Here is a 14,867-nt window from a genome sequence, read left to right as displayed (position 1 = left end):
ACCTTAATCCTTATTCAGTGTTACTTATTCAGTCTTATGAAATCACTGAAAAGTACATCATTTTTTCATGCTTCTGAGAAGGAAAGTCCTTAAAATTTATGTGAGAAAAGTAGTTTTCTCTCATTTTAAACACTAAAATAAAGGAAATACAGTGCATATTTATAAGCTCTCATTGTTAAAGCTATTTTTACATGTGAATCCACAACCCTTTTTTATAATATAGGCTGCAGTTAAATACAGAGTACTGGTAATCAGTCCTGGTCAGTACATCTCATGATGTATTTAACAAAACTTGAAATCATACAGAGAAATCGAGATAAAGAATGACTTATGAGAAAAAAGCTTGACTAGACTTGAACTTTTTGGTCTAGAAAATAGACATTTAGCAGAGATCTATCTTTTTTATGATAGATATCTGTGAAGTGACAAATCTCACAGAGAACATGACATTTTTGTCATCTGCTAGGAGGCATCAAATGAAACTGGTAAATTGTAGATACAAAGTAGAGGTTCTTTATTTCCTGCAGCACAACTGAAATGTGGGTTTTAATAGTTGTCATAGGATATTGTTGATGGCAAAAGTTTTCATGAGTTCAAAGAACAGGAAGACAAACTCATGAAGAAAAAGTTATTAAATAAAAAGATAAGAGCTCTGCCTCAGGAAGTTCTTGAACCAAAAGTTTATTATAGAAAATTACCATTACATACTCTCTTTGTTCTGATACTCTTCCATAAGAACCTGGTACTTAAACATTCTTAAACATCCAGGGTAGATGGACCTTTGCAGGTGCAACTGTTCTTATATATTTCAGTTCACTATCACTATTGCAGTTATATACATGTGTGAGGATCCTGCTGTCTTACAACACAATTTAGTAGCTGAAAAATGAGAAACTGCAGAACATACGCTGAGTTCATACAAACCACTGAGAAGTGATCTACAGAGTACCAACAGCCCATACAGTGAAACTAGGAATTTCAATGCAATATGAAGGAAGTAATAAGAATAACAAAAGAAATTAGCACATATATTATCAGATGGCATAATTTACCAAAGACTTGTAGTCCAAGAACTTGGGAAATAAAGTCATGCTACCTTTCTGTTTCTGTTTCTTTTTCTAAGAAATGGCAACACACCGGTCTACCAATCTGTAGCTGAAAAATAGCACATATGAGACAAGTCAGGCTACACATCCCATTCTGATCACAAAAGCTGAAACTTTAATGAGTGTTCCTGTTTTATTTGAGAGAAAAACAGAAACATCCTCTGTTTTCATCCTTATTTATCCCCTCAGGTCTTGTTTGGCATTTCTGCCTTTGAAGTTGTGAAAGAAAATTTCTGTTTGCTCCTGCCAAATCACTGTGATCAGTCATTAAAAATACTAAATGTTTACAGGGCTGTTATGGCTGTATTTAAAATGTACTTGAAATGTTATATCTAGCATGACTCATCTGTTCTGTTCTCAGAGACACCAAGTCCCAGCTTGCTGGCTGTCTTTCAATTGTAATGCTTTGGTGCTGCATGGTTATTAGATTCCAAGTGCTGCATGGTTATTAGTGTCCGTGCTACTGTAGTCACTAATTTTACTATGAAAGTAATATGAAATAATATGATGATGATTTGCCTTCTGTATCTGTTTGTTCCGTAACTGACTCAAAGGAGAAAAGCTTTCTTACAAAAGTTCACTGGCAATGAAATAGTGTCTTTGGAGACAGGAGTATTACTCAAACACCAGACAAGCAACTAGCAGAATAGCAGAGCTCTGCTTCCTTTCAAACTTTGATGAAATCTTTAAAGATTTGCCAATAGGTCATGCTGACACCAGAAAATTCTGCTTCCATGGCCTTTGATGTATGCATTTCTTGCTTCTCTTTATCGATACTGACTGAATCATTAAATGCTAGTGAAAGAAGACAGCTGCATTTCCATTACCCCTTTTTACTGGTTGTTCATCAGGGAATGATAGTTGCTTGTTACTGGGCTGAGTTGCTATAATTGCTGAACATGAGCCATGGGTCATGTGGCTCATACCCATATGGGTATACCTGGAATTGAAGACACCTGGCATACGGCACCATACCACATACCTCCTGAGCAGGACAGCCACATCATTACTCAGCAGTTTGTCTTTTCTGGAATTTCTTGTTCAATTGTTTTAGTAATGTTATTGGTCTGGTGTGGATCTGCAGCCAAGTTATACACTTCCACAAACACCTCCCCATCATCAAATTCACAGTGCTGCAGGTCCCAGGGAGTTAACAGCATCCTTACACAAGCATATGTGTTGTTGCAGGCATCTTCACAGACAGTCTGGGAAGCAGTGTGCGACTCCAGGTCCTAGACAAGATCAGGTAGGATCACTGCTGTTGTACTCCACCAGGAAGTCTGATCTCCGTGTCTCATTTTTGTCTCCTCTCAGCAACAGTGACAGCCCATCCACCTGGGTCTTTTTCATATCATACCCTGTGATATCCAGAACAGTGAGACCCACATCAATATTTGCATCAAGCATCTTGTTTGTCTGATTTGGTTTTATCCCTGGTTCTCGAACTAGCAATGGCACTTGGATATCAGACTCATAAAACTGCCATCTGTCTATCGTCAAAGAAAACTGGCAGTGTGGAAGACATTGTCTGATGTGTAAAAGATGTATGTGTTGTCTAATTCTCCATTCAGTTCCAGTTTCTTCACTAGCTTCTCTATCAGATCATACACTAACAGCAGAGTTTGCCACCTTTCTATAAGCATCATCAAGAAACTGTATTGAAAAGTTCAGTGAAGTCTTTGCTTGTCAAATTAACCAGTGCTTGTTCTTCACATGAATATTAAAATTGCTGTTCAAGGTTTTTCATGCTTATTTTATTAGAAGAAGAAATTGATGGGATAAGCGAAGTCAAAGTAATGGCCAGTGTTAAACAAAATGAGCAGCTCTACAGGGACACTGAAAAGGATTGTCAACTATTCTGAAACTGCAAAACTGAGTATGCAGCACAGGTAAACCTGGCACACTAGTCCATATAGTGGGAATATGGGAGTGGGGTCAGAAATGCAGTTGGAAGAACAGGGAATACCACACCTATGCAATGGCAAGGGTTGTCCACCTCTGGTTCTACTCAGCAGAGCTTTGTATACTGGGATTTGCTTCTGGGGCAGAAGATAACCCTGAGCATTGGGGAAAGCTACCCCACCCATGCACATGTTCACTTAGATGTGTGCTTGGGGTCACTGGGGAAAATGAAAGAATCAGAGATTTCACCCTTGATACCAAACAGCATTCATTCTGCTTTGAGAAAAGCATTTCTTCAATGCAGCTTTGTACACAACGTTCTATTTTCTGAAAACAGAGGGACAAAACCAAAAAACAGTTCCCATCTGCACAATTTCCCAGCCACTTTTTCAGCAAATCTGGAGCTGTAGAGGTCCTCTTTCCATATTCACTCAAGCTCCCATTCAGACTTGTTTCTTCTGATGACTGATGTGTTTCTACCTCTTATCTGCACTTTACTAATGTGGTTGCTTAAGTGCTTCATTTTCAAAAAAAGATAAGGACTTACATCTTCTTCAGCAAAAATTAATTTAAGCAGAATTAGTATCTTTAAAAGCAGACTACTTTTACCCAGGCCCTTGCTAATGAGTTGAATATCTAAATTCAGGCACTCTTATTTTAAGGGGTAGGCAGTTACAAACACCAGAACAGAGTACACCAGCAAAATACTTCTAAATGGAGATGAACTTTCAGGCTTTCCAAAACAGCAGTAGGTTTAAGTTTTAAGCTACATAGGAACTGAATAGTTTGGGTGTGTAAAGACATCCCTTTTCCCATGCTTTGCGTTTTCATCGGTACTACTCCTCATTTCTTTCTGGATATTGTTTTTCTCATAGTCTGAATGGTATTCAACTTCCATAAGACAGAAAAGCAGAGAATATTTGATATGAAACACTGAGAAAATATGGGGGAGTTCTCAAAAGTATCTTGTATTTTTGCCCTACTCTTACTCTCCTTTGCAGAAAGGAGAGTAAGAGATGACCTCTTTTTCTGACCAAGTATGGGCTAACCCTAACCCTAGCTCTCACTGTTCCCTGATTTGTAAATCCACAGACAGAAAGGGGCTGTCCATAGATTCCTATTCTGTTTACAGGATAAAGAGATATATTGTTAGTATGAATCAGTGTTGAAATTAAATAATTCATATGCAGTTTTATTCTATTTTGTTTAATGAAAATTAGCCTTGTCTGTGGTAGTTCCAACTTTGGACACGAGAGGTAGATATTTTCACATGGAACTTGCAGAAAATACTCAACATTACTGAACAACTCCTTGTTACACTCCAAGATAAGCAGTGATCAGGAATTGTGTTTCCTTTTCTAGGTCTTAGGTAGGAATACATTTACAAAAAGCAAGATTAATTGTAAAGATGTAATGTGGAGAATGGGGTAGCCATGAATTGATTTATAATCAACTACTGTGCTATGAGGATCTTAGGACATCAGAGGGGATGTATCCTGTGCATGTTTTGTTCTCCAGACAAAATATAATTCCACAGAGGATGGAAAGTACGTGTCAGTGGCACTCACCCGCCCTGCACTGATTCTAATGATTTTCTATGTGTGTTGGGACTTTTCTGTGAGTTGTTTCTTGCTCTTTGCAAGCTAAGCAATGAATGACTAAAAGCCAAAGTAGCTGTACACTGAGACACTGCTAAGTTTAAACAGTGTTATGTTTCTATTATGTGGTAAGAAGGCATAGGGTATAAATACTTGCGTCTACTAAAATATACAGATTTTCAATATTGTGAGAATTTTTCCATGTGTATATATCAAGGAGAAAAAGCAATACATTACCTGTATTTGTTTTCCATAGAGACACACACACATTCCCTGGTTAACTTCTACCTAGCAGAAGGATTATCAATTACAAACAGGAGCACTGCTTTACACATGGACCTAAGTCAGATTATTATGTTTAAAATATTATCTGCATTTTCATATTCTAATAGTTACCTAAACATAATATTTTTGTTTCCTAAAGGGCAGTAGTGTCGGCTTTCAGCGTACCTTTTCACAGGTATGTGTTACACAGACTCACAGTATCCAATGTAAAAACTAACCTTTTTCATTCTACATCTTTTTTTATCACCTGAGATGACCAATATAGTCATCTATATTTTTTTCAAACTGACATTTTGACATGTTATTTTAAGGTTATATTTGTGTTGTCAGTAAAAAGTTATTGTATGGAGAATAATATTTACTTAAAAGGCGTCTGAAATTTTAAGTAACTAATTGCTGTTAATTTTCTGAAATTTCTGGATAAATTCCTTTGTTGTGTTTCATTTATGTGCCAAACCTAACTTTTGTGTGATGGAGCCTTCCAATATTTAGAGTGACAGTTTATGCAGTTGTTTTGTCTGTGTTCACTTTGAAAACTGACCGATATAGATTCCTGTATCCACTATACAGATTTTCTTCAGGTGTCTTCAGACTGAATGGTATCAGTTCAGTTTTGCTCACAGGTTTGATGGTATAAGTATGTAATCCCTGACACAGCAGATGCTCTTTAATTGCAGTCTCACACACTGCAAAAAGTACCAAACAAAATAAAATTAGCCTATTTTTTGTCCTTATACCATTCATTGGCTTGTCAGTCATCCACTGTATTCCAGCAGGTGTTCAGGCTGTTACACTTGAAAGTGAAGAAGGATTGAAGTAGTGTGTTTGACAACACTCCTAGAAATTTTATCCCACTATCCCACATCAGTAAGAGCATGAAGAGAATTTGTAATATAATGCAAATTCTGTGTGAGGAAGACAGCATTAGTTTAGGGGTTTTACTTAAAAATTTTCACTACATGTAACACTAGGTATTTAGGTAATGTTAATTTTATAACTTTCTTTACACACATAAAGCATTTTCCACATAAAAGAATCACATTTTCTCATAAATATGAAATCAATTGTAGAAAAATAACTGAAAAAAACCCCAGGTAATGCAGTTTCGTACTTCCAAATTCACTTATTTCTTAAGAAACTCTTAAGATGGAAAATAAAAATAGAATCAATTAATGCAACGTTAATAATTCATGAATTTAAACAGAAAGAACAGAAGGAGACAGGCTTTCACAGTGAAGTGCTGTCACTGATTTGGGGTATTTCTAGAAACTTCTGTCTGCAAAGACTGATTAAAGACTGAGTAGGTGAAAAGCCCGTAATGAGGAAAAACAGTCCAGCCTGCAGGAGTTGTATGTGACTTTAAATCAACTGCCTTTCTTATCTGTCAGAAATGGCTGTCCCATGCAGACACCACAGACTATCCTGTCACCCAGGCAGTCAGAACCCAGGAGGCAGCATGTCTGCAATCCTACAGCAATATGTGGTTCAGGTTGTAGGCTGGTTCTGTGATCACAGATCAACTACAAAACAGTTTTTCAATTATTCTTTTTTTTTTTCTGTCTTCACAACCTGACCCACTTGACACCTTTTTAGTAACAAGGTTCAGAGCGCAACTGGCTTCCCAGATCTTTACTATGTACAGCAAGAGCAGCCTAATGGGAGGCTGAGTCACATACCATAATACAGTAGTACATAGAACAATACACAAACTACAGATTATGAGCATATAAACTAGCTTTTGAATGCATAAACTTGTCTGTGATGTGTGGCTGGTTGTGTGAGGCAAATAGTCAACAATGTATTTATGAGAGAAATGCTAAATATTGTAAGTTTCACCAGAAAACTGGAACACAATAGAGTTACAAAACCAGGTAAGTTTGGAACTTCTGAGCTGGATTGGGTTTCTTGTGTGAGTACCCAAAATGTACCAGTTAAGAAGGTAAATGAGGCTTTCAGAACCAGTGGGAAATAATCATAGAATCATAGAATAGTTAGAGTTGGAAAGGACCTTAAGATCATCTAATTCCAACACCCCTGCCATGGGCAGGGACATCTCACACTAAAGCATGCCACGCAAGGTTTCATCCAACCTGGCCTTGCACACTGCCAGGGATGGAGCATTCACAACCTCCCTGGGCAGGGTGAGGAATTGTGATCGCTACCTCAGATTCAACATTTGCTACTTTAAAATAAGGTGTGTGCTATTCAATCCTATGCACTTCACAGTTTTAATGTTTTACAATAACAGTGTATGGAACTTTTTATATTGTAATAGAAAATATAAATATATCATAAATATAAATATAATAGGCATAAATATAATAAATATGTTTATATTTATGTACTTTTTCTATGTTCTTTATATTTTTTCAGAAATTTAATCACATTAAATGAAGGTTTAATGTAAGATATTAGCAGTGAAAATATAACCTAATAGTGGAGTATTTTTAACAGTAGCACTTAAGTGGCTATGCATACAGTGGTGAAAACTTAATAGAACAGTAATTCCTGATATATAATGCTATTTTAGCACCATGTAGACTCAGATGTTGAATTAAAATAATTACTTATATGGCTCCAGTTAGTCTTTTTATCGTTAAATGAAGAGTTGATATGGCCTTCTACCTACTTATTAATTAAGATGAGCTGTAAATTTTTATTTTTGGGGGGGTTGGGGATTGTTTCATTGTTGGCTCCATTTAAGCTATTGTCCTTCCTCCCCTACAGAGTAATTATCATATAGGTATCCCAGTCACTGTTCAACAACATAGTCCTACCACTATGGCCAGAGTACCATATACACGATTTAGACAATTTTAGAGCAAGTCAGTTCCAGAAAGAACCAGTGTTTCCTCATCTGATCCCTTTTATACACCAAGTTACAGAGTACGCGTAGACTTCTAATTCAAGCAAAAGGTATTCTGTATTGTGACTGTGATTTTCAGTTGTGTTTCTTGGAGGATGAAGCTCATTGCTGCTCTTCCAGGACTTCCATTGTGCAATTAAGTTCTGCCAAATTGTGCCTAAGCATAATTTTGTCCTACTTAAAAAGGTGAAATTTAAATCCGATTGTCCAATCCTTTGCAACTAATCATACACAGTTCAGTAAGTGGCAGGTTCCCATTTAGGCTGTTGCCTAAAAGGAGAAATAGGAGGATATTTAGCTCTTCTTACTCAATTGAATTATTCTGTGGTGTCTGTAAAGAGGCTAAACACACACACACACACGCGCACACACACACACACACTGCTTTCACAACTAGTTCCACCTTATTTACTCAAGCATGGTAATATGTAGCATACAGGTACAGGTCCGAGCCATGAAGCCAAACAGCAACTGCATCATTCCCAGTGACTGTTTTCAGTGATTTTAAACAATCAATCCCCAAGCTGCTTCTGAAGACAACCTTGCACTCAAAGACTCCCTGACTTACTTGAGACCCAGGTGCACTATCAGCAATTCTTCTTTAATTATCCACATAGCAGGAACAGGATGGCTTGCAGTTCCCACATCTCCCCCCTTTTTGTCTTGCGCAGTACTTTAGCTTCTGTTCTTCACAAGTTAGCAACAAGTCTCTAGATGACATGGAGGAAAAACAAAGCAGAGGTGATGTCCGGGCTCCAAAGACAAGATCGCAAAGACAAGATCTCACCAATGCATTGGCCAGGTGTACTGGGATTCTTGGGAACCTGGAGATAGATGCTGTTACTTCCAAAAACACCATCCTTGGCTTTCCTTATCCCCTTCTCTGCTTGAGGAGTCTTAAATCACACAAGAGCAGTTTCTTGACATTAGCATTTAAAGATAGAAAGTTCAAATACAATAGTTACTTATAATATTATTACTTATAACAGTTACTTATGCTAACTCTTGCCTTTTTTTTACTGTGAGAGTGGTGAAACCTGCTTTAGCTGACCCTGCTTGAGCAGGGGATTTGGACTTCATCAAATCTCATGCCAACTGCAGGCTGCTTGGCCTGCCTTTCCCTCCTGGATAGCCCTCTTGTAACAGAGGAGGCCATCCCTCACATCAAGGTCTGGCATGGCATGTGTCCCCACTGCTCAATGCCTGCTGGACTGCAGCCAGCAGTGGAGCTAAAGGTTCTTCTTGGTGTCAAACACAGAGGCCAACCCAGTCTTGCCCTTGATTATGGTAGGCAGTATTTGTTCAGCCTCAGTCCTTGCATCTCGTTGTCAATGCAGAGTTTCACCTTCCTCATCCAGTAATGAGTCTGCTATCACGGCAAAGCACACACAGATTTACATTAGCAGAATAACTACTACAGGGTACAGCAGCGCTTTGAAGATGCTCATGGCAGTGAAGGACCAGCCAAAGAAATTTCCTGCCAGTGGAGTTCTCTTTCCCTCTTAACACGTTACCATCATGATGTACAGTTACTAGGATTTTTCTAGCTTCTGCCTTAGCATTTTCTAGCAGGTGCTGCAAATTTTCATGCTCTAACATCTCTTTTACAAGTGACAAATCCATACCAATAAGGGTTGGAGTTATGTGTAGTTTCTTATTAGCAACTGGCTAGTAAATACAGGTGGTTTATACACAAAATCACAGCCTCTAATAAAAGCTACACTGCAAGCACACATATTCAAGTCATTAAACACAGTCTGCTTATAGAGACTTTTTAGCTGCCCCCAAGTGATGTTTTACAAATAATGCCTTTTCCTCTTTCTCATTCTGCTCCGGGTCTTCAAGGTCAGCTCCTGCATATGAGGGATTCGGTTCTTCAACTTGTCTGTCCAGCTCATAGTATGGCTTGGCAAACTTTGCAGACAGCCACCACAGACCTGTAGGTAGGAGGAAACAGGCATACCTCTTCCCCCAGGTTATCAGTTCCATTGAACTGATAGGGCCAAAAGGCCCTTCCTTATCAGTGGACCCAAAGGATCACGATACCACACTTTAGCACATTCAGAAGGTGGACTATCAGAGCTAAAATGTTGTTGTACTGCAGTGATAGGAGTATTCATGGAAGATTGAGTGGAATTAAAAAAAAATCAATGTATAGATGGCATTGTCTAATTTGAGGGACCATATTCCCCCTTTTTTGTTTTTGTAGCATGGATTTCAGAACAGTGTGAGTGGGAAATACCAGTGACATGTGTGACACCCCATTGCTGTAAAAATCATGATAATGCTGATGAATTATATGCAGGGCTGTTATCCGTTTTCAAGTGGGAAGGAACTCCTAAGGTAGCAAATGCATACATTAAATGTTGGATAACATCACAGGCCTTCTCTCCTTTATGGGCAGAAGCTCAAATCATATGTGAAAATGTGTCAAAAGACACATGCACATATTCAAAGGCACCAAGGGAAGCAATGTATGTAACATCTGTTTGCCAAATCTCATTCGCCTTTAAGCCATGAGGATTTACACCCATGGCAAAAGATGACTGACAGTCATGGCAAGACCTGACTATTTGCTTTGCTTGAGAAGAAGACAGGTTAAAGTGTTTCTTTAAAGCAGAGGCATTCTGATGAAAAAAGGAATGTGAAGCGGCTGCAGAAGTAAACTGCACAGTGTTAACAGTCAAGGAGTCTGCTATGTCATTGCACACAGTTAAAGGCCAGGCAGCTTGGAATGCGATCTAATATGTCAAATAAAAGAAGAATTCTTCCTAGTTTCCAAACAATGTTTTAGCTTCAGCAAAATTCAAAAAGTGAACAATTATTGATTTCTTTTAACACACTAAAAGGAAGGTGTGGTAACATTTGAACAACATATTCTGAATCACAAACAATATTTAAGGATTGTGCAGGGAACTCTAGCCCATGTAAAACTGCAGCAACTTCAACAAGCCGTGTAGAGCCATCCACATGTATAACAGAGGATTGCCAGGAATCATTTTCGAACCAAGCAACAGCGGCTTTGCCAGTTTTTCCAGAGCCGTCAACAAAAATGGTTTTAGCATCCTGAATGGGTTGCATTTGAGCTACACATCACTCCTGTAGATCAAAATCTGACAAAGCCTTTACCAATTTACATTTCGGAATACCATAAAATATTTTTTCTATTAAGTTTGATAGCACTATTTGGAAAGACACAGACTGAGTAAAAAGGAATGGAAAATCTGTTACAGTTAATGGTAAATACAGTTCTGCAGGGTCACTGCTGGGTAAATGTTGAACCCTCTTATGGCCTTTGGCGAATAAGTCAACAATCACATCTAATGGTTCCCTCACAGTCTTTCTCTGGGTATGTGGTAAAAAAACCCATTCCAAAAAGTAAACAGAGTTACTGTCGATTTGATATATAACTCCTAATGGCCTTCGTTGCATATTAATACTGAGCAGAGAAATCCACAAGTGTAAATGCATTTTATCTGTTTGTAGCGTCTCAGTTTTTCAAGACACTATATTCAAAGTGTCAGTAGCTTTAGGGGTAAGCTGATGAGGAGAATTCAAGTCTGAGTACCCTTGTAATAAGTCAAAGAGTGGATCAAGGTCGGCATTAGTAATACCCAACATATGACACACTCAATTAATAGTACCTAAGAGCTTCTGTAAATCATTCAAATTTGTGATTTTGTTTGCCAGTTTTAACTTCTGAGGCTCTACTGTTGTTTCACTTAGCACCCACCCCAGATATTTCCAGGGTGGCATTCTTTGTATTTTTTCCTGGGCCATTTGTAGTCCAAAATGATTATCAGTTACTTCTAAATATTGTTCCATTTCTGCACAGACCAAAATGTCATCCATATAGTGATAAATTGTCAGTTCAGGAAATACTCTCCTAGTTGGTGATATAGCTGTGGGAACTACTAGCTGACAGATTGCTGGACTGTTCATCATTCCTTGTGGCAAAACAGTCCATTGATATCTTTGCATGGGAGCAGCACAGTAGACCTAAGGCACAGAACAAGTAAAATTATCACAATCTGCAGGATACAAAGGAATTGTAAAAAGCAATCCTTCAAATCAGTAATGCAAAGAAACCAGTCAGCTGGAATCATAGGAGGATTAGGCAAACCTGATTGTAAAGCCCCTGTGGGTTGTATTACATTCTTGCACATAGGTCTTGCAAAAGTCACCATTTCCCTGATTTCTTTGGGATTACAATAATACGTGTGTTCCAGGGACTAGTAGATGGAACAATATGTCCTGCTTTCAGTTGCTCTTCAACCAATAAAAACTCTTGCTCCATTTTTTCCTCTTTTAAAGGCCACTGATCAACCCAAACTGGTTTTTCTGTTAACCATTAAAGTCTGAGCAGGGGCTTCAGATCAGCAACTGTTAGGATAAATATGCCCCATCTGTGGTAACAAATTCCATTGTGTTTGCAAATCTCACCCCCACAGATTCATAGAAACTGGCAGTATATATGGTTGAAAATCAGCTACTGCACTATCTGGTGCAATAGCTCTGAGAACTGGAGTACTTTTAAAAGGAGACTGTATACCTCCTATTCTGGCTACTGCTACTAAAGTCTTTTGAAAGGGCCAATCAATTTGCCATTGAGATTGCAAAATAATCAAAACATCTGCCTCGGTGTCTATTAATCCACCGAAGACTATTCTCTATTTGCAAATTCATTAAAGGTTGTTTCTGAGTAATCTCCTGGGTCCAATAAACCTCAACTTTCCCAGAGCTTCCAAATCCAGAGGTATTCCTTGTGTTAATTTCAACTTTTGGCACCCAGTATGGAATCAAAACAAATTGTGTTAATTTTTGACCTTTCGGAATTTTACAACTGCCGTTTAGGACAGATGCTAAAATTTTCATTTCTCCTGTGTAATCCAAATATATTACCCCAGGATGAATTTTTGCTCCTTGGAGAGTTGTACTTGAGCATCACAAGAAAAGACCCATAAATCCATTTGGTAAAGGTCCCCAAACATTGGTAGCTATAGCATTAACAGTGGAGCAATCTAATCTGATGTCAGTGCTTGTTGCCAAATCCAACCCAGCGCGGCCTGTTGTGGCAAAACTGCATTTGCTACAAAAACACTGGTGTTTTGAGGGGCACCCGGTTTTGCCGTGCCACCCCTGGAGTTTCCCAAGAAAGGATTTCCATCCCTATCAAATTTAAATTTACACCGATTGCTCCAGTGCTATCCTTTCTTGCATCTGAGACAGGTTGAGATGGTTTTTTTTCTCTCTGTTTTTGTTTCTTTTTGGGACACATTTTAGTAACGCATCCATCCTGTCCACAGTTGAAACATTTTTGCTGACACATTCTAAGTTTTGATAATGCGACAGCCAATATAGAAGCCTGATGATCCTCCATACCAATATCCTGACATGTTTTAATAAACTCAGCAATATCTGTAAATTTTTCCCTGACTGTGGCTAAAGCAGCTTTGAAATCTCCATTTGCATTTTCGTAAACTAGCTGAAATAAAAGCACATGAGCAGACTCAGGATTATCAATCTGCCTTTGTATAGCACTGTTTAATCGGTCTATAAAAGACACATAGGGTTCCTGAGACCCTTGGCAAACAGTTATGAGAGAAGTAGTTTTCTTTCCTGATTCAGCTACTTGCTTCCAGGCTTGAATAGCCATAAGGACCACTTGCTGGAATACCTGAGGGTTTAAATTAATTTGATCATGAGGTTGCAACCATCACCCAGAGCCTGTTGACATGTCAGCATCTGTTGGTATTCCTCTTTGAACATTATCTAATACCTGTAAAGCCACTATATTATTATATTCCAATCTCCACAATGAGTATTGAGCAGGTGTCAAAATTGTTCTTATTAAAGTTTCCCAGTCCCATGGCACCATATATCCAGTACTAGCCATCACTTCTAGCAGACCCAATGTATCAGGACTTTGAATTCCATTTTCCATCACTGATTTTTCCAATTCCTTAAGTATGGAGTGCAGAATACTTTCCTGTAATGGTGGTTGTTGTCCCTGCCCATTTGTAGTAGCTTTCTGGTTAACTAACAGCTGGCCACATGGTTCTTTACCAAGATCAATCAAGGGAGGTGCGGTAGGTTGAGAATCATGAGGAATATTCAGTGTGAATGCATTTAACAGCATCAGAGACGAGTATAAATTTGGCTCCTTTTCTGAATCTACAGAGCCAGGATCAAAAGGATCATCAGCCTTCTCAGAAAAGGTATTTTCATCCTTCTGTCCTTGCTCTTTCAAATCGTCAGTATTTTGCTCATTTGTTTTATCATGTTTATGAATTATGTCCTTAGCAGGTTGTAAATTATATAATGCAGAATAGATAAAATGCCATGTCACTATTAAATCAGCTGGAACTTCCATACCAAGGCAATTTTGAGTCTGTAAATGTACTTCCACTCTCAACCATATCTGAGCATGAAATGACCCTGTTGCTGGAAACCAGTTGCAATTTGTTTTCATCCATAACAAAAGATTCATTACTTACTTCTCAGGCAAATGATATCCAAAGGATTTTTAAATTTGCTGTAAATCTTTCAAGCATAATTTCTGTTTGGCTGATTCTACTTGTCCCAGTTTTCTAACACAATCTCATAATTCCCTGTTCAACAGGTATTGCTAATCTTTAATAGGCTAATGGCGGTACCAGAAATTCCCCTTTGGATCATGCAGACACTGCAATGCTGAGCAGTTTAGTGCCTCACATGGAGCACCATTTGTTCCGTCTGTAAAGAAAGAGGCTAAACACACACACGCGCACACACACACAGCTTTCACAACCAGTTCTACTTTATTCACTCAAGCATGGTAATAAATAGCATACAGATACGGACCTGAGCCGTGAAGCTAAACAGCAACTGCATCATTCCCTGTGACTGTTTTCAGTCACTATAAATTCCATTCTACAAACAATCACTCTCCAGGCTGCTTCCCAGAACAACCTTGTACCCAAACACTCCCTGGCTTACTCAAGACCAATTATTACCAGAGATACTGTATTCATTTGCTTCATATAAATGCATGTAATAACAATGATTAATCTTTGTGAACAAAAGCTAGCTTTGGAAAAATATTTTTCTATTTAATAAGGAAAATATGGC

General features: G+C 38.3%; 1 long non-coding RNA gene across 2 annotated transcripts in view; it reads left to right on the top strand.

The window, feature by feature from the left end:
- Nucleotides 1–14,867, top strand: part of LOC115945290 (uncharacterized) — a 33,077-nt gene that overhangs the window by 4,921 nt on the left and 13,289 nt on the right. For both annotated transcript variants that reach the window (XR_004079652.1, XR_004079653.1), the window contains exons 3-4: nt 2,295–2,995; nt 5,031–5,066. This is a non-coding gene — a long non-coding RNA (uncharacterized lncRNA). The remainder of the gene's footprint in view (nt 1–2,294; nt 2,996–5,030; nt 5,067–14,867) is intronic.

This window comes from Melopsittacus undulatus, chromosome Z (genome assembly GCF_012275295.1).
Source record: "Melopsittacus undulatus isolate bMelUnd1 chromosome Z, bMelUnd1.mat.Z, whole genome shotgun sequence".
In the NCBI taxonomy this organism is placed as follows: Eukaryota; Metazoa; Chordata; class Aves; order Psittaciformes; family Psittaculidae; genus Melopsittacus; species Melopsittacus undulatus.
Note: the sequence above shows the minus strand (reverse complement) of the source record. Positions and strands in the feature narration are given on the sequence as shown.